This window comes from Lissotriton vulgaris, chromosome 3_1 (assembly GCF_964263255.1).
Source record: "Lissotriton vulgaris chromosome 3_1, aLisVul1.2, whole genome shotgun sequence".
Classification (NCBI taxonomy): Eukaryota; Metazoa; Chordata; class Amphibia; order Caudata; family Salamandridae; genus Lissotriton; species Lissotriton vulgaris.
This window is the reverse complement of record NC_141689.1, coordinates 76656383-76668824: the sequence shown is the minus strand read 5'-3', so window position 1 is coordinate 76668824 and position 12442 is coordinate 76656383.

Here is a 12442-nt window from a genome sequence, read left to right as displayed (position 1 = left end):
ACATTTTGTTGTTGAAGATGGAACATTCTTGCAGAGTTGGCATCAAACATATTCCAGATTTGTTCTCAGTAATTTTCTTAAAAATATTCTCTGGAAGAATGTTTTCATTTGGATACAAATTTGAAATTAATCGTGCATGTAAAGCTTCTTTCCCATGCTTGCTTACTTTTCCGATTCTTAAAACTTGTAGAATTTTTTTATAATCTTCATCCTTTGCCTGTCGCATATTTTGAAACAGTTCTGCATATTTGACAGTTAACCATATATTAACATTTCCAATGCTTCCAAGGGACTTCCTGGTATCTTCATGTGTAAGCATTTTAAACACTGGTTGTCCTTTTACGGGAGGCAATTGCAATAGATCTCCAAAAACAATAATGTGTTTTCCTCCAAATAACACATCATACTCTGTTCGAAGAATTTCTTGCATTCTCAAATGTACAAAAGCAAGCATTAGATTTGAGACCATGCTTACTTCATCAATGATAAGAAGTTTCATTTTCTTCAGGACTCTGGAAACTTCAGAACACGCATCTCCAGATAACTTGTTGTAATGCAATTTATTATCATGCTCAACTGACAGCATCAGTAAACGATGTAGAGTAATCCCTTTAATGTTATGTGCTGCCAGTCCAGTTGGAGCAGTTACAACACAAGACAGCGGTGAGTCAGTCCTTTTCTGCAGATAAGTTGCAATTGATTTTTCCTGTTCCCGCTTCTCCACTTACGTACTGTCGGACAGGTTTAAATGATGTACATGAGCACTCTTTTTTCTCATGTCTGAATCCATGTTCAATCTGTTCTGTGACTTCGTCATATATCTTTTTCTGCTCAATGTTTAGTTGCTTTACCAAATCTTCTAAGTTAACTACATCCTCTTGAGCTTGTTCCATAGCTCTTTCCACCTCATCCATGGCAGTGGCAGCTTCATTTTGGATAATTGGTCCTCCTAGTGAATCCTGACTCAATGAAGTAGAACTCTGACTGTCTTGAGAACTGTCTCTAGCAATATCTTCAGCAATTGTGGCTTCTTGCTGTATTTCTTCGTTCAACATTTGCAGATAATTTGGAAAAACAGGACATTCTATGGTATCCTTGGTTGCATTAAAAGAATCTTCGTAACAGAGAAAATCTCCAAGTAGTTCCTCTTCTGTACGCCATGGCTTAAAGAGTTGCAAAAGAGCTAAATAGTAAAATTCTCTTTTGTCTGGAGATTTGCAACTCAATTTTCGATGATTAATCAAATGTCCTTTTCTCTGCTTCACTAGACATCCTTCATACCCAATGACAGCATATTTTCCATAATTGATATCTTCTGTGATGTTCCTCTTATAACTATAGTTTTGCAGAACTTCATACAAACAAGTGTTCTCAAGGTGAGTACTTCTATTTGGATAGTATGTATCCAACATGTTTGTCTTCAAAATATCTGTACTGTTTGGTTCTTTCTCCGCCAAATACTCAATTTCTTGTAAAGATTTCAAAACTCGGTTTCGTGTTACAGCAAGACCTAGACTCACCCAAATGATTGCTCTAGATTTGGCATAGAGACTTGCTGATGATAACCGATCAGAACATACATATGCTCCAATTTCTCGATGCGATAACATCTTCAGACTGAAACTGTATACTTTTTTACTTACACTCTTTTCATGTGAAATGTCCTCCCACATTTCCTTCAGTTCTGTCTTTTCTTTTTTTGTGATGTAAGATGTCACATATCGAGCCACAGCAATAGAGTTGTAAGCAACAAACTGAATATCCATGTTAGCATTCCACATGGACAAAATCACTGGGCTGTAGTCGTTAATATACTTGGACTCTTCGTTTCTTTTTAAATTGTATGTATTTTTTGGTGATTTCCTCGTCACAGTATGTCGCAGAGAAGACATCAAATTATTTACTCTTCCTTTAGAAATCACTGGACGTGGAAACGCGAAACGACATTTTGTGTAGAACTTGTCCTTGTTTCTGAATTTTCGACGACAGTACTTTCCATAACGATGTGATTGAAAGCGTAAAACTTGTTGCCTTAAATTGTTTTCTTCAGTAGTTTTCGGAACAGCACATGTTGAATACTCTTCAATGAAACTCATCACTGTTTCATCCGAATCAGTTCCAAATTTGGGTGCATCTTTAATCCATAACAACATATGTATGTGAGAAGCACCTCTCGCTTGATACTCCTTCCTCCAAAAGAAATCCAAAACCTCTCCAAGGGGAGCATTTTTTTTGTTGGTAATAAAAGACATCACAGCTTCAAATCTATGATTGAAATATCTGCATACATTCACTGGATCCAAAGAACACAGTTCTCCAGGTGTTTTGAATTCTATATTTTGTATGTTTCCATTTGCCTCTCGTAGAAATTGAAGTAAGTCGTCCCATGCATACTCAGCAGAGCTAAGAGTGAGGAATCATGTAGGAGTTCCTAAGTTTCTTAGCATACATTTCAATTCCCCATGACGACGGTACCAATACTCGTTTGTACCACGCTGACATGCCATGAGATTGATTAGCTGAGATTCCAAAATACTGTCTTGCAGATTGACTTTCTCCATAAAGTTCCTCGCCGAAACATTTTGCAGATGTGCTCCACTTTTCAGTATATGGTTCACTGCATAAGAAAGCCCAGACAAGTCACTTTCATACAGTAGATGAAACAAATACGGAATGCATTGACGAAACCTTGGATCTTCAGCATATAATCTTAAAGTCCGGTATTCAGCTGCAGGAATTTGAACTGGTCGATCGTCATATCGTCCACCTCGACCTGTTGGAAATAACTGTGGAAAACAACGAGCTTCCAAACTTTCTTCCCATACACTAATGGGACTTCCTTTTGCTGCTTTCATTTGAAACAAGTCAATTGCGTTCCCCATTACTTCCTTGGAATGCAAAGGATGAACAGTATAATGTTCATATATTTCTTCACTTCTAGACACATCAACTTTTTCAGTTTGGCCAACTGAACAATCACTGTCTTCTTCTGTAGCTGTTTCTTCTGCTCCAACACATACATGTTTGTAGTACTCATTGTTTTTGACCAAATACAATGTTGCCTTTTTGACTTTCCTAACATCCACTAAATCTTGCCAGATTTTCTTACTCTTTGTCGGAACTCCATTAACTAGAATAACCAGAGGATCCTCTTCTACTCTTTCTACACCAATTGTATCAATATTTTTCTAGACATCTAGAGGCAAATAAACAACTCTTCCCTTTAATCCTCTTTGTAAATCTGAAGGAGGCAATTTCCCTATCTTAGGCTCCATGCGAACAATAGCCTGAAAAGGATGGACACATTGAATCAAAATAGATTCATAAGTATTTAAATCCATCAATTCAGAAGGAATATCTACCAACTGAAGATTATTATGAACAGCTCTAGCAGGCATTCTGTTTTCATTACATTTTTTAAAACAATAATTACAAATACGCTGATCAGAACTCAAATCAAAAGAATTCTCCACCAACAAATAAGTTACAAAATCTTGCCATTCACTATTGTTTTCCATTTCACTTTTTGCATATAAATCAACTAATCTAGTCTGAATCTTATAATGAGTCCGTCGACAACACACACAAGTAAAATTAGATCTTTCACTTGATTTCACCTTAAACTTGGTAATCTCCTCGTCAAACTTTTCAGTACTTAAAATCTGTACATTGTCTTCCACATTACCATCTATTACTATATCCATTTCTACACTGTCCTCTTTGTCCCCAAAATAACAAAACTCAATTTCTTCACAAATGCTCTTCACATCTAATTCAGATCCATGCAAAAGAGCACTGTTTAACTGTTTAATTAAGTGCTGAACTTTTTGCATAATACAACCTTCTCACTAATTTCCTCACTTTATTATGATGCACTGCTAACATCCTAAAATGATGAAAAACACTCTGACATACTTTTCTAGAAAGACAAGCCAGTGAATGCTCATGCAAACCTGTGTTTTCTCTCACTCTGCAAGGATCTAACTCTTGCAAGATCTTCATTTTATGTTTTACACTTTTCTTACTATATGTACGTAAGAAATTTCGAAGCAAATCGATTGAATCCTGTCGCACACTACAAATACTACTACACTTCCATGTGTACACTGGACCCTTAGTACGTCTCCCTAAAACTTCATCAGCTAACACCTCTTCTGCATCTCTGGAAACAAGTTTCTCTTTTTCCATCAGACATCCGTCTTTCACCTCATATGCTCGACCACTGGTGTCAACTGCATGCACCAAATCATTCTCCTGAAAGTAACTCTCCTCATTAAAAAATGGCTCAGAACTTGAACTATGCATCCATTCTCCTGAAAATACTTCACAAAAATTAGTCTGATTAATTATTCTTTTCCATCTACTGTTCGATTTGAAAACATCAATTGCCTTGTTAAGTATCCTAATTCTATTGATTACTAAAATAAATAATTTTTTCTTAACTTCGAAAGCCTGATCAACAATCTTCTCTACACTTTTCTTTTTCTTGTAGAAAGCAGCTCTATGTGTTACCCCATTCATATTTTTTAACAAATTTAAAACTACCCTATTACGAAACATTCGTTTACGAATGTCCCTAAAATGGTTTTGTCTTCTATTACTATACATACTGTTCTCTCCTGGTCCAGTAGTAACACTTTTGGGGGGCCTCTCCTTCCTTTTCAAATTTGCTCTCTCCTTCTGTGTATTCTCTTTCTCATTAACATTTTTTTTTGCTCTATATATGTTCCGAAAAAAAGACTTAATTGTCTTATCAGGAGATTTTTTTGTGTTATTTGAAGTACTTGTTGTAGGGGAGTGCTTTAATTCCGTTGCTGTTTTTTTTTCTGTATGACATCTTTCCTTCTCCTCTGCCTTGAAGGCATATTACCAAAACTTTTGAATTGTTGATGTCAATCTGTGGTAAAGAAAATAATAACACATTATAGACCACTATTAGCAAACAACAAAGGAATGACAATAAGCAAACGATATAAACACAAGTTTACAACATATCTACATGATTGCACATTTTACCTGTGTTTCCTCAGATTAGGAAGCAGTTTGTGCAGATGAGGTGAGGCCCGTCCAGAAGCGCAGAGGAGGTGAAGCCTGTCCAGGGGAGCAGAGATGGTGAGGCCTGTGTCTAAGAATGCAGTCGACTGGACTTCATGAAGCCTCTCCCCCACTGCATTCTTAGACACAGTCCTCACCTCCTTTGCACCCCTGGACAAGCTTCTCTCCCACTACACTCTTGAACACAGGCCTCACCTCCTCTGCACCCCTGTACAAGCCTCACCTCATCTTCAACCCTAAACAGGCTTCACCTCATCTGCACCCCTGGACAGGCCTCACCTCATCTACACTATTTATTCCTTCTCAAAACTGTAAAAACCAATCATTTGCCCCAAAATCATTTTTCGCATCACATTTAAGAAACACAGCACAGGTCCTATGTACACGCATACAATTTCACTATTGAAACCTCACTATTTCATAAAAGACAATTCCTCTATCTTCAATATGTTGATATCAAGCATTTCCAAAAAACATGCCACAAAGCAACAAGAAAGAACCTCAATATGTTTCCTAATCTGAGGTAACACAGGTGACATCATTCTAAAAGGTTCAAATATATTTATTTAATGAGGCAAACACTATTAATTCCTTCTCAAAAATATAAAAGCCATTCATTTACCCCAAAATCGTTTTTTAAATAACATTTTACAAACACAGCACAGGTCCTATGTACAAGCATTCTATGTCACTAGTGAAACTTCTCAATTTTACATAAAGCAATTTCTCTATGCAGCAAAATCTATTTACCAGATTAGGAAGCACATTAAGCTTTTTTATTCTTCCTTTGTGTCATATTTCTTGATAATACTTGGAAAAAAAATGTTAGTGCATAAAGAAATTGTATTTTGTAAAAAAAGCGAGGTTTCAGTAGTATAATGAAATACTTGTACATATGACCTATGCTCTGTTTTTTAAATGTTATGTAAAAATTGACTTACAGCACATGAATTGCTTTTACATTATTCACAAGGTTTAGATACTGAGTACATGATTGCACTTTTCACCTGTGTTTCCTCAGATTAGAAAGCAGATTGTGCAGATGAGGTGAGGCCTCTCCAGAAGCGCAGAGGAGGTGAGGCCTGTCCAGGGGAGCAGAGGTGGTGAGGCCTGTGTCTAAGAATGCAGTGGACTGGACTTCATGAAGCCTCTCCCCCACTGCATTCTTAGACACAAGCCTCACCTCCTTTGCACCCCAGGACAGGCTTCTCTCCCACTACACTCTTGAACACAGGCCTCGCCTCCTCTGCACCCCAATACAAGTCTCACCTCATCTGCAACCCTGAACAGACTTCACCTCATCTGCACCCCTGGACAGACCTGACCTCACCTCATTTACACCCCTGGACAAGCATCACCTCATCTACACTATGTAATCCTTCTCAATAATGTAAAAACCATTCATTTGCCCGAAAATCGTTTTTCGCATCACATTTAAGAAACACAGCACAGGTCCTATGTACAAGCATACAATTTCACTACTGAAACCTCACTATTTCACAAAAGACAATTCCTCTATCTTGCATATGTTAATATCAAGCATTTCCAAAAAACATGCCACAAACCAACAAGAAAGAATCTCAATATGCTTCCTAATTTGAGGTAACGCAGGTGACATCATTCTAAAAGGTTCAAATATATTTATTTAGTGAGGCAAACACTATTAATTTCTTCTCAAAAATATAAAAGCCATCCATTTACCCCAAAATCGTTTTTTAAATAACATTTTACAAACACAGCACAGGTCCTATGTACAAGCATTCCATGTCACTAGTGAATCTTCACTATTTTACATAATGCAATTCCTCTATGCAGCAAAATCTATTTACAAGATTAGGAAGCACATTAAGCTTTTTTATTCTTCCTTTGTGTCATATTTCTTGATAATACTTGGTAAAAAAATTAGTGCATAGAGAAATTGTATTTTGTAAAAAAGTGAGGTTTCAAAAGTGTAATGAAATACTTGTATATATGACCTATACTCTATTTTTAAATGTTATGTAAAAATTGATTTACAACACATGAATTGGTTTTACATTATTCACAAGGTTTAGATACTGTGTACATGATTGCACGTTTCACCTGTGTATCCTCAGATTAAAACAGACTGTGCAGATGAGGTGAGGCCTCTCCAGAAGCGCAGAGGAGGTGAGGCCGGTCCAGGGGAACAGGGGTGGTGAGGCCTGTGTCTAAGAATGCAGTGGACTGGACTTCATGAAGCCTCTCCCCCGCTGCATTCTTAGACACAAGCCTCACCTCCTTTGCACCCCAGGACAGGCTTCTCTCCCACTACACTCTTGAACAGAGGCCTCGCCTCCTCTGCACCCCTATACAAGTCTCACCTCATCTGCAACCCTGAACAGACTTCACCTCATCTGCACCCCTGGACAGGCCTCACCTCATCTGCACTATTTATTCCTTCTCAAAAATGTAAAAACCAATCATTTGCCCCAAAATAGTTTTTCACATCACATTTCAAGAACCTCAATCTGCTTCCTAATCTGAGGTAATGCAAGTGACATAATTGTAAAATGTTCTAGTATATTTATTGAATGAGGCAAACACTATTAATTCCTTTTCAAAAATATAAAAACCATTCATTTACCCCAAAATCGTTTTTTAAATAACATTTTAAAAACACAGCACAGGTCCTATGTACAAGCATTCAATTTCACTACTGAAACTTCACTATTTCATAAAAGACAATTCCTCTATCGTGCATACGTTAATATCAAGCATGTGTCTGTGACTACAAATTTATAACGTTCCTGGTCACCTGACCGATTTTGGCATTCAATTCCCAAAATGCACCTTGTCATACGGGTAAGTAATGGAAAATGTCTCTTGCAGCTGTCAGCAAAGTAAACTGTTCAGCACCCTTGTGCATTAGCGATGGGGTAACAGCATTGGTCTCCAAGTGGAAATCGGGCAGGATTCCTGGTAAAGGCATAGTGCTCAATATGGAACTTGCTTCATTATCGTGCCTCTGTCTCTGAACGATTGGAAGAGGAGTCATCCCCGACCAAATCCCTTCCAGCGCTGCCGTCTTGTTTACCATGTGGTTACCATAGTGGGTCCGGCGGCAGCGTGTGGGTCATGCTCCTTCCTTATACATCCAAAACAGCACCTCCGAATGGGGAGCCCCCGACCCTGCAGGGCGGCCTCTTACACCGGGCATGGAGGATCCCGGCAATTCCGTACAACGAAGCAACACAAAAGAGGCCCATTTCAGTGTACAGAAAGCATTTTAATCAAGCTTGCAGCACCATCAATCCTTTGTCCCCAACTAGTTTCGGCACATCCGGCCTTGATTACGGGTAGGAGTATCAACAACAGTGTCTGTGACTACAAATTTATAACGTTCCTGGTCACCTGACCGATTTTGGCATTCAATTCCCAAAATGCACCTTGTTATATGGGTAAGTACTGGAAAATGTCTCTTGCAGCTGTCAGCAAAGTAAACTTTTCAGCACCCTTGTGCTTTAGCGATGGGGTAACAGCATTGGTCTCCAAGTGGAAATCGGGCAGGATTTCTGGTAAAGGCATAGTGCTCAATATGGAACTTGCTTCATCATCGTGCCTCTGTCTCTGAACGATTGGAAGAGGAGTCATCCCCGACCAAATCCCTTCCAGCGCTGCCGTCTTGTTTACCGTGTGGTTACCATAGTGGGTCAGGAGGCAGCGTGTGGGTCATATATATATATGTATATATTTTTATATAGATATATATAGAACTATCCATTGGCAACCGACACTGGGTTATTTATATACACATACAATGTTGTTGTCCTTCACGACCTGTGATACAGTGGTGCAAAAACTCCTCAGGCACCGTCCTCTGTAACTTTCACCCTTTTATTATTTTTTTCATTTTTAATATATTTTCAAAAGTAACCTTCATTAGATGTGCAAGATGCGCAAACAAAATTATAGTATTTCACCATTCCATTACATGTATTTATGTAGTCCTTATAGTAACAGTCCTACTCATTATGATCTCACTTCTAATTAAATTCCCACATTGGTTGTTTAAAACGGAGCCACAGTATGAATCCTTTCAATGTATGTTCTCCTTTTTCCTCTCCTTAAAGTGACTCATGCTTAACTACTCCTAGTTATTCAATTCTTCACACCATTCTGTACTCTTTTTCCTCAATAGTCTTTCAAATCAATGTATTGCACATAATATGCTAAAGGCAGCACCTAATTAAGTGCTAGTGCTTACAAAAGGTAAGAAAAGGCATTCAATTCACTAATAAAATGTAATATTAAACTACTTTCTATATGGTGAAGTGTGCCACAGTACTAATTTATGTTTTCTAAATCAGAGTTTCCATATTTTCAATGAATTTTCTTTGTCTATCGATCTATTTCACATAACCTAATTGTAATAATCCTAAAAAGAAGTTCTAATGCCTACACATTGGGGCTCATTAGGATGTCGGGCGGAAAGCCTCCTCCCGATACCGACTTGGAATCCAGACCGACTAGATTAAGGTTGACTGTTCCGACCGCCGGATTACAATGCAACCGAACAGTGTTCGGTCGGAGTCCCATTGCTCCCTATGGGATCTCGTGTTCTGCCCAAAAACCAACCATGACACAGGCTCCTATTGGGAAATGGAGTGTTTGAGGAAAACCCTGCACCTTGTCGCAGGCACCCACGGTGCCTGCAACACAGTGCAATGTTTTACAGGGGGGTCCGTTAGGCCGAGGTGGCTCTTCCAAGGACCCCCAAAGTCACTTTCCATCAGCCTTTCTGTGTCAGACTGGCCGAAGTGGAAAGGCAGTTGGAAATTGATATTGTAATCCAGATGGCGGACACGCTGTCCATAGGGGTGTACGATGCGGTTCCGACCAACAAGAATACCCCACGAGTCACTCTAAACCAATTTGGAATGACCACGCAGTTTACATTCCGACCGCAAACATCATAATCGGGCTGTCTGAATGTAAACTGACCAGGTCGGTTGGAAGAGCTCCAACGCAGTTGAGGAGATTCCGACTGTCGAGAGGAGGCTTTCCGCCCGACATCGTAATTAGCCCCATAATGTAATGGTTTCAGTAAAGTACTAGATATTCTTTCACATCAATGTATTGCACATAATATACTAAGGGCAGTACCTAATAAAGTGCTAGTGAGAGCTTATGATAAGTAAAAAAGGGACTTATTCAACTCACTAATAAACTATAATATTGCACTACTCTCAAAAAGGTGCCGTGGCGAGATATATATCTATACTACTATAATAAAGAGAGAACACAAACCTTTGGCAAGGTAAACTCGGGAACCACAGTGCCAATCCACACACCCAATACATTGTTGTAATCCTCAGGGTGTGCAGATGGACATAGGCTATAGAAAATTAAAAAAAACGTAAATTTAAAAATATAACAAAAAAAAAGTAGTGCCCTGAAAGTAGCGCCGGCCGCGACGCTGCGCTGGCCGCGACGTAGCGCTGGCCGCAACGTACGTGATGACGAGAAGGAGCGGCGGTGAAGTGAGGAGCGCGGGGAGGAGCGGCAGCTCAGGTGAGTCATGACGAGGAGGAGAGGCGGTGAAGTGAGGAGCGCGGGGAGGAGCGGCGGCTCAGGTAAGACTCTGGGACACGGGAAATGTCGGGGCGGGAGGGAGCTGGTGCGGGAGGTTGGCCCTGAACAAATGCAGCTGAGGTAAGGCTCAGGCTCTGGGGGCAGCATTTCAGGCTTGCGTGCACTCCCGCCCCGGCCCCCGCCCGCCACAACATTGTCCGGGACACAGACAATGTCGTGGCGGGCGGGGGCCGGGGCGGGAGTGCACGCAAGCCTGAAATGCTGCCCCCAGCCCCCTTCTGCCCCCGGCAACGCTGGGGTGGGCTGCTAGTATATATATAGCGTGATCAAGGGCTCGTGTAGCCAGAAACGCGTAGCTGTTTCCCTGTGCTAAAATACATCTTTTGCACCTGATCCTGTGGTCCGTCTCCTCTCTCGCTGGTGTTGCTTCGTTGCTTGCCGGAGGTGTTGTGGAGCCATCCTGAATATATATATATATATATATATATATATATATATATATATATATATATATATATATATATATATATATATATATATAATATATATATATATTACCTACTGGCGGTCGCCAGTAGGTAGTTATAATTAGGATCTACTTTCCATAGGAAATCCGCAACATTCTATTGGGAATAACTTTGGCGCCGGTGGACGAATCTTCGCGAATTTCTCAAAGTAGGTGGCCGCTCCGCTCCGCTCCTTCCCTGAAAATGTGGGGGGGATTCGTCAAGCGGGGGCCGAGATAAAAGGGGGGTCCCAAAACGTGTTTTCTCCATGTTAATTTCCATAGGGCGGTCGAACTCACTTTTAGCCCGAACGGCTGAATGGATTTCCACCAAACTTGGCAAAATTGTAGGGACTGGTAGCCCGATGTGCCTTTGCTATGTCTCAAGATATGTGCTCCAGTGGATTTTGAGTAATTTAGGTACAAAAAATATATATATCTATAAGCGCGACCCGGTACGCGCACCGGGGAGCGCAGCGGGCGCGACACGCGTGGTGCGCACGGAAAGCTGATTGGCTCTCGGGTGTCTGAAAACATTTGAAACAGTCGGGAGCGGCCTCCATCTTGTGTCTCGGTAGGATAGAGACACAAGAGGGGCCAAAAACAAAGGGGGAAATAACCAAAAGGGGGCAGGGTAGACCCCCCCCTGACCCCCTAGGTTTGATGTGGGGGACATAAAAGGGCCCCGGCGCTGAAAACAAAAAAAAAAAACGATTTTCGCGTGGGGAGCGTACCGTGGAGAAAAAAGCATGATAGAGTTTCCCAAAAAAGTTGCTTTTTTTTATACATTAGAGGTAGTTCTAAAAAGAACTGTTGTTTTTATTCTTTTTGTTGTTTTATATTTTTTTTATTGTTTTTTTGAACATTTTTTACTTTTTTTGACTTTCCTGAACATTCTTTTTTTTTGGTATTTTTTAAGGGGAGAAACAAAAAACAGGGAATTCTAAAGGGCTCAACAGGAGCAAAAAAAAAAGCGGAAAAAATTAATGTTTCCTTGGGCACTTGTGGTTATCCCAAGCACGGTTAATAAGTGTGATGCATTGCTCTCCATAGCATATTGTTTGTCCACAAAAAATACAAACCATTTTAAAATTGGAAAACTTTGTTTGTATGGTGGAGCACATCTCCCTAACTTCCGGTCCCGATGGGGTGGAAACATTAGTTTGGGAGGTACTGGCAGAAGATTGGACAGGGTTTCTGGCCAGTTCCCTGACCTCTACCCTAGCATAGTTATTTGGATGCTTTCGTTGCATATGTCTGATCATGGTGTGGTTGCCAAAGGAGTATTTTTTGTTGGGATTCCCCCTTGACAGCTCCTGATGACATATT